Source organism: Notamacropus eugenii, chromosome 5, assembly GCF_028372415.1.
Source record: "Notamacropus eugenii isolate mMacEug1 chromosome 5, mMacEug1.pri_v2, whole genome shotgun sequence".
NCBI lineage: Eukaryota > Metazoa > Chordata > Mammalia > Diprotodontia > Macropodidae > Notamacropus > Notamacropus eugenii.
In genome coordinates this window covers 243,931,806-243,943,511 of record NC_092876.1, presented here as the reverse complement: position 1 = coordinate 243,943,511, position 11,706 = coordinate 243,931,806, and the positions used below count along the sequence as shown (strand labels likewise).

Genomic DNA, 11,706 nt, shown 5'->3' with positions numbered 1-11,706 from the left:
ATTACATTCATATACCACAACTTGTTCAGCTATTCCCCAATTGATGAACATCCCCTCAATTTCCAATTCTTGGCTACCACAAACAGAATTAATATAAATATTTTTGTACATGTGGGTCCTTTTCCCATTTTTATAATATTTTTGGGATACAGACCTAGAAGCAGTATTGGTGGGTCAAAGGGTATGCAGATTTTTAATAGCCCTTTGGCCTTAGTTCCAAATTGCTCTCCAGAATGTTAGATCAGTCCAGAACTTCACCAGCAATACATTAATATTCCAATTTTTCCACATCTCCAACATTTATCATTTTTCTGTTTTGTCATGTTAATCAATCTGATAGACGTGATTTGGTACCTCAAAGTTGTTTTGATTTGCTTAAATGTTACTTAAAAAATTATCTTGATGGGCCAACTTTTGGGGGCCAAAATGGCAGAGTAAGCAGCAAATTGCCCTTACTCTCCCACATTTACCCCAAATAACCATAAAATAGAACCTTAAAACAAATCCTGAAACAGCAGAATCAGCAAAAAGATGGGATGAAACAATCTTTTTGCCCAAGAATCGTGGAAGTTTATCAGAAAGATCTGTTTCACTCAGGTAAAAGAGAAACACAATCCAGGACAGGAAACATCCCAACAAGTCAGCAGCAAGTCCCATCTCAGCAAAACAGTAGGAAATCCTGAGCCCAAGTGCAATGGAGCAGGCAAATACCAAAATCAGGAAAATGCCCCCACATACCTCAGCATAGCCAAGAGAAAGAGCAGACTGGGAAACACCATGTGCTTCAGTATAGCCCTAGACAAACAGGTAGATGCCATCCCTACAAGTGCCTAAGTAAACAGGTAACCTCCAGCAATCAGAACACCAAGTGCTTCAGTATAGCCCCAGGAAAATGCAGAAATACCACCAGCATCAGCACACATCAGACACCACCATTAGGACACTAGCTCAACACCAGATAAGCTGCCAGAAGTCTATGGGGCTCTAGTAGCACAAACCACTCCCCACCTGACTCCCTCAATACAGTATTAGATGTCAGGGTCCCCTGTGAGCCTCAGGGTAACATCAGTGCAGCACAAGGTAAACAGCCTGCTTCTGCATCCCTTGGCATAAGAAGCCCAAAGGTACCCCTTCCATCCTAGGAGCAGAGCTTAAATTTAAAAGAAAGGAAAAAGGCCAAAAACAATGAGCAAAAAACAAGCAAAAAAAAGAATCTGACCTAAAAATTTTATCTTGGTGACAGAGAAGATCAAGATGCAAACTCAAAAGAGGACAACAATGTCAAAAACACCTATGGGCAAAATTGCAAAAAAAAATGGGAAGTGGTCTTAAACCCAGAAAGAAGCTTAAAAATCATGCAAGAGAGAAGAAAAATTGGAAAAGGAAATGAGAATGATTAAGAGAATTAGGAAAAAAGAGTCAAGTGCTTAGAAAACTGCTTAAAAGGTACAACTGGCCAAATGAAAAAGGAGATACAAAAATCCACTGAAGAAAACAGCTCCTTAAAATGTGCAATTGGTCCAATGGAAAAGAAAGTACAGAAGCTGAGTGAAGAAAACAATGCCTCAAAAGTTAGAATTGGGCAAGTGGAAATTAATGACTCAAGAATCAACCAAACAAAATCAAAAGAATGAAAAAGTAGAAGAAAATGTAATATATCTCATTGGACAAATATCTGACTTGGAAAAAAGATCCAAGAGAGACAGTCAGAATCATTGGACTACCTGAAAACCACAATCAAAAGGAGGACCTGGACAATGTCTTTCAAGAAATTAACAAAGAAAACTTTTCTGATATCCTGGAACCAGAGGGCAAAATACTCATTGGTAGTATCTACCAATCACCTCAGGAAAGAGATCTCAAAATAAAAATTCCAAGGAATAGTAAAACCAAATTTCAGAACTATCGGGTCAAGGAAAAAAATACTGCAAGTGGGCAGAGAAACAATTCAGATATCGGGGAGCCACAATCAGTATTACACAGGACTTAACAGCTACAACATTAAAAGATCAAAGGTCATGGAACATGATATTCAGGAAGTCAAAGGAGCTAGGACTACAATCAAGAATTACTTACCTGGAAAAATTAAGCATAATACATAAAGGGGAAAAGTAGTCATTCAATGAAATAGAAGGATTACAAGCTCTCATAAGTAGAAGAGCAGAATTGGACAAAACTTTTGATCTCCAGTATCAAGACTCAAGAGAAGTCTAAAAAGGAAAATAAAGCATAAAGTATTAAATGGAGGGGAACTGTTTATTATCTTCCCATGCAGGGAAGACTTATAATTCTTAAAGAATGAAGACTTACAATTCTTAGAAATTTTACCACTAATAGTATAGCTAAAAAGAATTTGAGAGAATACCATAAAAAATAATTAAGGGATGAAAAAGAGGAGTATACAGGGTGCAGAAGAAAAGAAGATATAGAAAGGGGTAAATTATTTCACATGAAGAGGCCAAAAAACTAATTACAGTAGGGGGAAAGATGGAAGGGTTGGTGATGGACATCATTTAAACCTTACTCTTGTGAGTATTGAATCAAAGAAGGAATAATATTAAAAAATCATTTGAATATAGAAATCTATCTTACCCAACAAGAAAGCAGGAAGGGAGGAAATTACATAAAGGTGGAGGGGATGGGAACTGACAGAAGAGAGGGCAGACTGGGAAGGCAGTAGACAGAAACAAAACACTGGTGATGATGGAAAAGGTGAAAGGAGAGAGGATAAACAGGAGGAAAAATAGGATAGAGGAAAATATACAGCTAATAATCATAACTGTGAATGTGAATGAAATAAACTCTTCCATAAAACTGAAACAGATAGTAGAGTGGATTGAAAATCAGAATCCTATATGTTGTTTATAAGAAACACACCTGAAGCAGAAAAACACACACAGAGTAAAGGTAAAGTGGTGGAACAGAATCTGTTATGCTTCAGCTGAAGTTAAAAAAAATCAGGTGTAAAATTATATTGAGAAGACCTTTTGTGTTGATTGACCCAGGGTGTCCTGGGCACCAGGACTTCAGGGTACAACTCTTACCTAGATTAACAACTTTTTCGTTGATCCTTTTCTTCTTGAACACTTACATTTTTATAGGGTTTTCAAAGTCTCCAAGTACTTTAAAAGATAAGAGTATTGCATAATTTCCATAGTGGTCATATAGTTTCATACTTTTAAATGTAATAATTTCATCCTCACTAGAAAAATTGGGAATAAAAGCATAATGAACTATAATTAAACATATCTCTCTATATACCTATCATTAGATAACTAAGTATAGAAAGATAGATAGATTTTGCAGTTTGGGTTGTGGTGAATATCATATATAGGATGACCTATGCTCCAGCCAAATTTGACTATTTACTATTTCTTTTTTTTAAAAAGGATAATGTATGCCTTTCTGCATTTGCTAATTACTTCTGCCTGGACTGACCTCTCATTCTCATTAGCCTGACAACTAGGGAAATACACTTGAGCTTAAAAGTAAGAGGACACACTAAAGTGTTTTGTGTATCCCTACTGCATGAATGAACCCGTTTGGAGAGTTTACAGGAAAACACAAATCAGAACTGTATAGGATGCTAAGGTTAGTACAGTAAATCTATATCAGTGAAGCAAGTAAGTTGCCATATTAATGTGGTTATAGGTTTACTGAAGTGGTGAGAGGGGCTAAATCAAGTAGTCCTCAGAAAAAGTACACAGATGTAGCTATATGAGGTTCCACTGGGCAACCCTTTTGCTTTTTTTTAATTTAAAAAATATAAAAGTAAAAAATATATTAACATTTTATCACTTTTATTATTTCATAAGATAATTTTATTGATTTTTAAAAATTAATATCAACAAATTTTCTCTGAATACCCTTTCCCACCTTTCTAGAGAGGTCTCCTGTAGGACAAATAATATTTTAATTTTAATTTTATTTAAATTTAATTTATTTATTTTTATTTTTATTTACATTTTTTAAAAAGAAAGAAAAAAGAGGTTGTGGGGAAAATCAGAAAATTGGATTAGAACATCAAAAGTCTGAAAATATATGTGACATTCCATAGATGTGTCTCTTGCATATGAACAGGAGTGGGGTAGGAGTATCTTTTCATATCTCTTCTTTGGGACCATTCACTTCCAATAATACTAAATTATATAGCAAAGGAAACAAAATTTTAGCTGAAGTGATGTCCTCTCATAATCAATTCACTTTAATATTCTGATACCTACCTTTTTATATTTGTTGTTAAATTTTAATTCACTTCTCTCCCATCACCCTTCCCCCAACTGAGTGAATAGGGGAAAAAAATAAACTTGAAATATAAAGTCTTCAGTTCCTAGCTATTTAGTCCAGAAAAACAAACTCCCATATTGATCATGCCCATTTATCCTGGGTGTATTTAGAGCACCAAACACAACAGCCCACCTGGTCCAGAGAAATTCTACCTCTGCCTTTGTCTTTCTGGAAAGGTTGGTACAAGTTGTTCATGAGTCTATAATTTGCAAAGTGGAACCAAAAGAGTAGGGCAAGGTAAGAGTCAGCTGGCTACGCATACTCTGCTTAAGATTCACTGGTTAAACTCAGCCTAGTGCCTTGTATTATTGGACTCCATCTCTAAAAGGCAGAGGGAGCAGATACTGACCTTTCTTGTCAACTATGATCTAATATTTAAAGTTCTACCTAGAACTTTTGTAACAAATGAGGCAAAGGTGGTTTCTTTGATGAGAAAACTAGGGAGAGTCATTCATTGATCAGGTCCCTAATGGAAGAAGGGAGTCCATCACTGCAAGATTTTATATAACTTAAAGTTAAGTACCATCATAAGAAAAACCACAAATGACCTCTATGTTAGAAAAGTAACAAGGAGGCCAGTTGCTAATAGCCTACTTTAATGAACTTCATTAGCTACAAGCTGTTTTGAATTGAGCAGAGTATTGATTAAGATACTTAGGATTTGAAAGCACAATTAAAGGACTGGCTATCAGGACATTGGGTTCCTTCAGAATTGGACTGATTAATAGAGTTAATAATCCAGTTAAATGATTGTCTGAATAAAAACAAAATGAGGGAGTCAACAAAGGCAACAGAGCCCACCTATGCAACTGAGAACAGGAAATGCCAGTCTCCAGATTGTGTGAGTATAAAGGGTAGCAACATGTTTACCATCAACATAGTGTTCCCAATCATTGAGTTTAATATACAGACATAAACTCCCAGTTAAAAATTTCACACTAAGGCTTACATGGGACCGAAGCTAACTCAAAAGTAGAATGGAGCTTAGAGCAAGAGGGATGAGGCCAGTAAAGAAACAGAATGTCTGTCTTGAAGAGAGAAGCAAGTCCTCAGTCACAGGAACCCTGGAGGTGGAGAAATTAAAAGGAGGAATTCAAATATTGATTGACTTCAATTCTGAGTTTTCAGATGATTTTATCTCCTGAAGCAAGATGAGGAGATTGGTGCTCACTTTGGCATCACATATACTAAAATTGGAATGATACAAAGAAAATTAGCATGGTCCCTCCACAAGGATGACATGCAAATTTGTGAAGCATTCCATATTTTTAATGGATCTGAAACATGAATCTGAGAGAATCAACCAAAAAAATATATTTATTTTCACATCGGGGTAGATTCTTCAACACATGGATGAAACAATATATTTTCATGTAACTGTATCAGTAAGCACCCCAACATACACAGGGGTCCTGCTATCACAGGTTCTTAGATCTGCACTCATAAAAGGAAAGGTAACTTTCAAGGGGTTGACAATCACTTTAATCAAGTAGAGGTATCAGAGAAAATAAAAATAAAAATTTCAGAGAAAATGCAGAGAAATCAAAAGTCAACAGACATGTTTTCAAAATGTCTGACCATTACATATACACACACAGTTAAAAGAGAGGGAAGCATCAACTTCTGGTTTTTAGCCAAGGGGCTCCTTGGCAGCTTCCCACCATCTCTCTGGCCAAAGAAACACTTCTAGTTAGTAAACCCAAAGTAAAACCTCACCCTCAGAGTATTTATACACTTTTTAGAGCCAGAGGGCACAAGCCTCTGACCCAGTGCCTCAATAGAAACAAAAAAAAAAAAGGTCCTACAAAACAACTCCCCTAATCAAGCTTACCACAATGGGCAGTCCCATCAATGGGTGCAAAAAATCCTCCTTAATCACATTATTCAGCCAAAGGAACTTTTAGAAAAACAAAAACAGCAAAAGATCCTATTTTACTTGCCATTACAACAACCAATCTCCAAATGTTGGTACTTGATGAAGCTGACCCAATCTTCCACATGGACTTTGCTGACACACTGAATGCTATTATAGCAAATCTTCCCAAAAAACGTCAGACATTGCTTTTCTCAGTAACACAGACTAGGTCTGTGAAATACCTTGCATGTCTGAGCTTGAAGGACCCTGAATATGTTTGGGTCCACGAAAAGTCAAAATATAGTATGCCACTCTCTTTGGACCAGAATGATATCACTTGTGAGCTGCACCAAAAGATCAGTATGCTTTATTCCTTCCTGATGAGCCTACTGAAAAAAGAAGAGTATGGTGTTCTTTGCCAGTTGTGAAGAGGTTCAGTATCTGTTCCAAGTCTTCTGCAGGCTAGAACCAGGTATTTCTATCTTTGCTCTCCATGGCAAACAGCAGCAGACGAGAAGAATGGAAGTCTATAATGAGTTTATCTTCAAGAAATCTGCAGAGCTTTTTGCTACTCACATTGCAGCAAGGAGCTAGATTTTCCAGCTCTGAATTGGGTCCTTCAGTTTGATTGTCCAGAGGATGCCAACATCTATATCCACAGAGGAGGCAGAAAAGCCAGATATAAGGAAGATGGTGAGTTATTGTTTATTTTGATCCCCTCTGAAGAAAAAAGGATGGTTTATCCACTTTCCCAGAGCAAAGTCCCCATTAAAGAAATCAAAATTAATCCAGAAAAGCTTATAGGTATCCAGAAGAAACTGGAAGCTTTTTTAGCCCAACATCAAGATCTAAAAAAATGGGCTCAAAGGTGTTTTGTGTCCTACCTGTGTTCAGTATATCGAATGAAGAATAAAGAAATGTTTCAAGTGAACAAGTTGCTTCTACCTGAATATGCCCTTTCCCTTGGTCTTGCTGTGGCATCACTGCTGAGATTTTTTCAAAGAATACAGAAACAGATGATGAAAGAATCAGTGATAAGCAAAACAGATGGTGAAAGCAAGGATGGAAAGGGACCTCTTGCTTCTTCTCTCACCAATGATGAAGTGGAGCAATTTAGAGCACATTTCAATGAGAAAATGTCCATTCTCCAGAAGGGAGAGGAGATCTGTAGAAAAAGTCAAAGAGAAACTACCAAGTATTGTTGGTAAAGAAAATGAAGATGAAGAGAAATAAGTGGAGGAAGATGAGGATAGAGAGGAGAAACTAGAAAAAAGTCAAAATGTTAGACATACAAGTTCGTCCAGGTCCTAATGAAGACTTCAAAAGACAGAATGATTTCTGTACAGAGTTTAGATGGAGATGAAGAGGATGAAGATGATCTTGATGTGAAATGACACAATGTATTTGGATTAGACCTTAAAGTATCCACAGTACAGAAGACTGCCTAATTCTAGCATTAAGAAGAAAGCAACCAAAGTGACAGAAGCAAAAGAAGTCATGAAGAGCAAATTTAAAGTGAATACAAAAGTCACGTTTAGTGAAGATGGGGAGTTCGTTCAGCAGTGACCACCTATACAGAAATCCAACTTGAACAAAATTGAGGAGGAGGAGGAGGATGCTTGCATCAACTTGGAGAAAGCATAGGAAAGATTTCAAGAAGAGGTCAAATTTGACAAAGAAGAATACGGAAAGAAAATTAAAGCAAAGCACAGAGGAAAAAGGCTGAAAGAGAAGGAATCCAGAAGAGAAGCAAGGAAAACATGAGCAAAGGTTCAAGATGAAGAGGAAGCCTTTCTGGATTGGAGTGATGACAATAGTGAGTACAGTGCCAGATCCTGATAAGCACAGAAGCCATGAAGAAACATCTGATGATGATATGGAAAATGAAGAAAGTGAAATAAGGAAGATGGGAAGAATGAGGAAAAGGAACTACAGAAAGGCTGATAAAGAAGAGATGTTCTCAAGTCGTAAGCCACAAAGGCCAAGTGGGAAACTGTGCAGCCAATGGATACAGGTCTTTCTTTGGCAAAGGATGAAGAGCTAGTGCTGCATCTGCTCAGAAGTGAACGTTAATTCTTTCCTTCCTAATAACCATGATGCCATGGGCATTTGGTGGCATAAGAGTTCCATACAGAGACACATTCTATGCCCAAAGGACCCTGTCTCCAGACAGCAGCCAAAATACGTAACTCTAGGTGAGGGTCTCTTTTCCCTCATCCAAATAGTTGATGGACTTTGAAGACTTTGACTGAGCATAAGATTTCTCTGAGTTACACATTTTATAAGTAGGGAGGTATTTTTTTCCACATTTTCTCTGGAGTTGTGAAACTTTATTGAAACTGTTATAAATCTCAATGTTGCTAAAGATACAGACATTTCTAAGTACTATTAGACAAAGTCATAGTCAATTTTGATAGGCTTAATATTACCAAAGATAAAGAAAGTATTGTAATGAACCAACCCTGAGAGAATATGGTGGGGTTTTTTTTTTCATATAATGGTATGCAATAAAGTTATTTCTTACTAAATTAAAAAAAAAGTTGAGGAGACTGTAAATGTCCTCATGATGTGTAATAAAGGAGTTGCCTAATAGTGGAAGATTTACTTAATCCAATTCAATCAAATCTAATCAACCTTTATTAAGTACCTATCATGTGCCAGTCTCAATGCTAAACAAAAAGACAGTTTCTGCCTTCAAAGAGCTAACAATATAAAGGGAGAAACCATATACAATAGAGAGTAGAAAGGGACATTAGAAGGTTCCTGGCATAGGGACATCTTGCTTTGCAGAGCTGAAACCAATCAAGGCAGTAGTGGAGTGAACTTTTCTCTCAGAGGGAGTTTGTGTGGTTATTCCCTTTGAATGGCAAGGAAAATGTCACACAGGATCTGTGGTCCTGGGAATGATGAATTAATAACAATTTGGATTTTCCTTAACACAATAAGATTTGTAAAGCACTTTGACATGAATGACCCTAGGTTTATGATCTCATTAGATCCATCAGTGAGGAATGTCCCATAACCCTGCCTTACTAATTACAGAGACCCATGATTCCTTGCCTGAATCAATCAGAAATATGAACTAGATATGAACAAGGCCTTAAAATATGTCCTGAATCAATACATCAATCAAAGCCTTCATACCACGCTTGAAAAATTCTTGTTTAATTTAGAATTTCTAAAAGCCACTGGATGATTTGAGCTGCATAGGAAGTATGTCTGGATTGGTTGAGAAAACTTGGTTGTGCTTTCTGAGTTTTCCACAAAGCAATGACCATTTTGGAATCCAAGGATTAGAGTGTTTGGATAATTACTAGAGAAAGCCTATAGTCAAACTCCAGAGAAAGAATCACTTTTGGGAAAGGAGAAGAACTCATACCTTAGCCTTTACCTTGGTCTTGGTCTTCTCCCCTCTCTTCTAATCCTCTTGAATGGAGGAGAAGCTTGTACACTCTGAAAAGTCAGAGGGTTCAGGTTTTTCATTGGTGTCCTAAGAGAGTCCCCAAGACAGCAAAAACTAGTGGCAGTGTCTGCATCAGGAGTCAAAGACAAGCTAAACACACCGAGGAAAGGATGTGTTAGGACTCTACATGGAACCCAGCAGAAAAGCTATATTATGCCCATTAAGTAGAGAAGACCATTAAGTATTCCATGACTTCTTAATACCTCCAGCATTCAGGAACTCTGAGCTACTCTTCTACCACATTATATATTCTGTAATTGAGCCAACTTTCACCTACCAGAGGTGGGGAACCTGTGGCCTCAAGATCATGTGTGGCCTTCTAGGTCTTTGGGTGTGGCCTCTTGACTGAGTCCAAATTTTGCAGAACAAATCCTTTCAGATTATTTATCTGTGGGAGCATGTGCTCTGATTTTGAAAGAGTGGGAGTAATGGAGTTTGTACCAACTATACTACCATAGTAAATAACCAGACCTAAAAGCTAATTGTCTGCCTCATTAATTGATATCAACTGAAAATCATGGGGGAGAAGCACATTGTGGAGGATTTATGAGCACTAGAAAACAACCCAGCCCCTGAGAATGTTTAGAACTCAAAGGATCAGTCTGCCAGTGCCAACAGGAGTTAGAAGATGGACTACATTTACAATAATTATACTAGGTAACTATTAAAGGTAGATAGAGTTGTCTAGGGCACTGAAAGGCTATGACTTGTATAAGAGTCTTTAGGTCAGCATATGTCAGATGTGAGGCTGAAGCCTAGCCTTTTCTGCCTCAGGAGCTAGCTGTTTATCCACTATGCAATATGTTCCTTCTCAACAGGTGCTGGATATTTTTGGATAGCCAAGATATTTGAGGGAGAGTCCAGGGAACACAAATGTATTCCACTCTGGATTTTTTTCAGAGGCATAAAACCTTGGAATAAAATCTAGGATTAGTGACAGACAGGCTTTTGGATAATATTGGCATATTATGAATACTTACTCATTGTACCTGTGACCTTCCAATGCACCTGATCAATAAGGTTATGGCAGTACTTCTTAACTGATATGTCATAACATATTTAACTGATATACTAATTGTGTCGACATTTGAAAAAGAGACTGCCACACAGGTCTATGCAGCATTATTTTACTGGATTCTTTGCAGTGATGAATACTTTGCATTTTGTAAACCTGAAAAAATGCATTTTTTCACCATGACCAGGTAAATTTGGAGTTTATATTGGAGCCTAAAGGGTAACAAGTGAACCCAGAATGTCTATAAGCTGTAGAACTATAGAATCCAGAACTGAGCCACTGCTGTACTCCAAGGGCCAAATACAGTGGAACTTAACACCTCACTATTCCTGGAAGATAGGGCTTTCTAATATATCACAGGATTTCATCCTATTATTTTTTTCTGCTGTCTCACACTTCTAACTCATACTGAGTTTATAGTCCATTAAAATACCCAGAACTTCTTTAGGACAATTTCTGCATGTCTCCTCCATTTTGAACTGGGGTGGATATTTTGGAACTGTGTCAGACTTTACATATACATATCCCTATTGAATTCAGTCTTATTGTTGTAAATTCAGTCAAGTGATCTAGACCAATGATATCAAACTCAAATTGGAAATAGGGTCACTAAACTGTACACAAAAATCCTTGAAACTACAAATTGACTTAGAAAGCCACGTTAGCATTATCGATATTCTGTTGTGTTTTTATTTATTTTTTTAAAAATAATTTTCAATTACATTTTAATCTAGTTCATGCTTCACTGAAGTGCTGTGGCCCCATGAAGGGTTGGTGGGCTGAGTTTCATCTCTCTGCTAGAGACCAAGTGGTATCAAATTCAAATAGAAAGAAGTCCAGTAAACTATACATAAGGATACCTTTGGGCTTCATATTGATTTAGAAAACCACATATGTTATATATTGCTTATTTATTGATATATCAATACATCAAAATTAGATAAGACCTGCATTTTGATCTGTGTGGGCTGGGGCTTTTAGTTCACAGCTCTTTCTAGATGGTCAAGATCTCCTTGAATTACCCTTCTATCTCTGTCATTAAGGCATTCACTAATCTCCCAGTTTTGGATTACCTGCACATGAATA

General features: G+C 37.0%; 1 non-coding gene and 1 pseudogene across 1 annotated transcript; both read left to right on the top strand.

Moving 5' to 3' along the window:
- The first annotated feature begins 5,450 nt into the window (after window positions 1-5,450).
- LOC140509305 (U6 spliceosomal RNA) lies at window positions 5,451-5,557 on the top strand. Its single transcript, XR_011968637.1, has one exon. It is a non-coding gene; the product is annotated as a U6 spliceosomal RNA (small nuclear RNA).
- LOC140507818 (probable ATP-dependent RNA helicase DDX10 pseudogene) lies at window positions 5,523-8,215 on the top strand (annotated as a pseudogene).
- The last annotated feature ends 3,491 nt before the right edge of the window (window positions 8,216-11,706 follow it).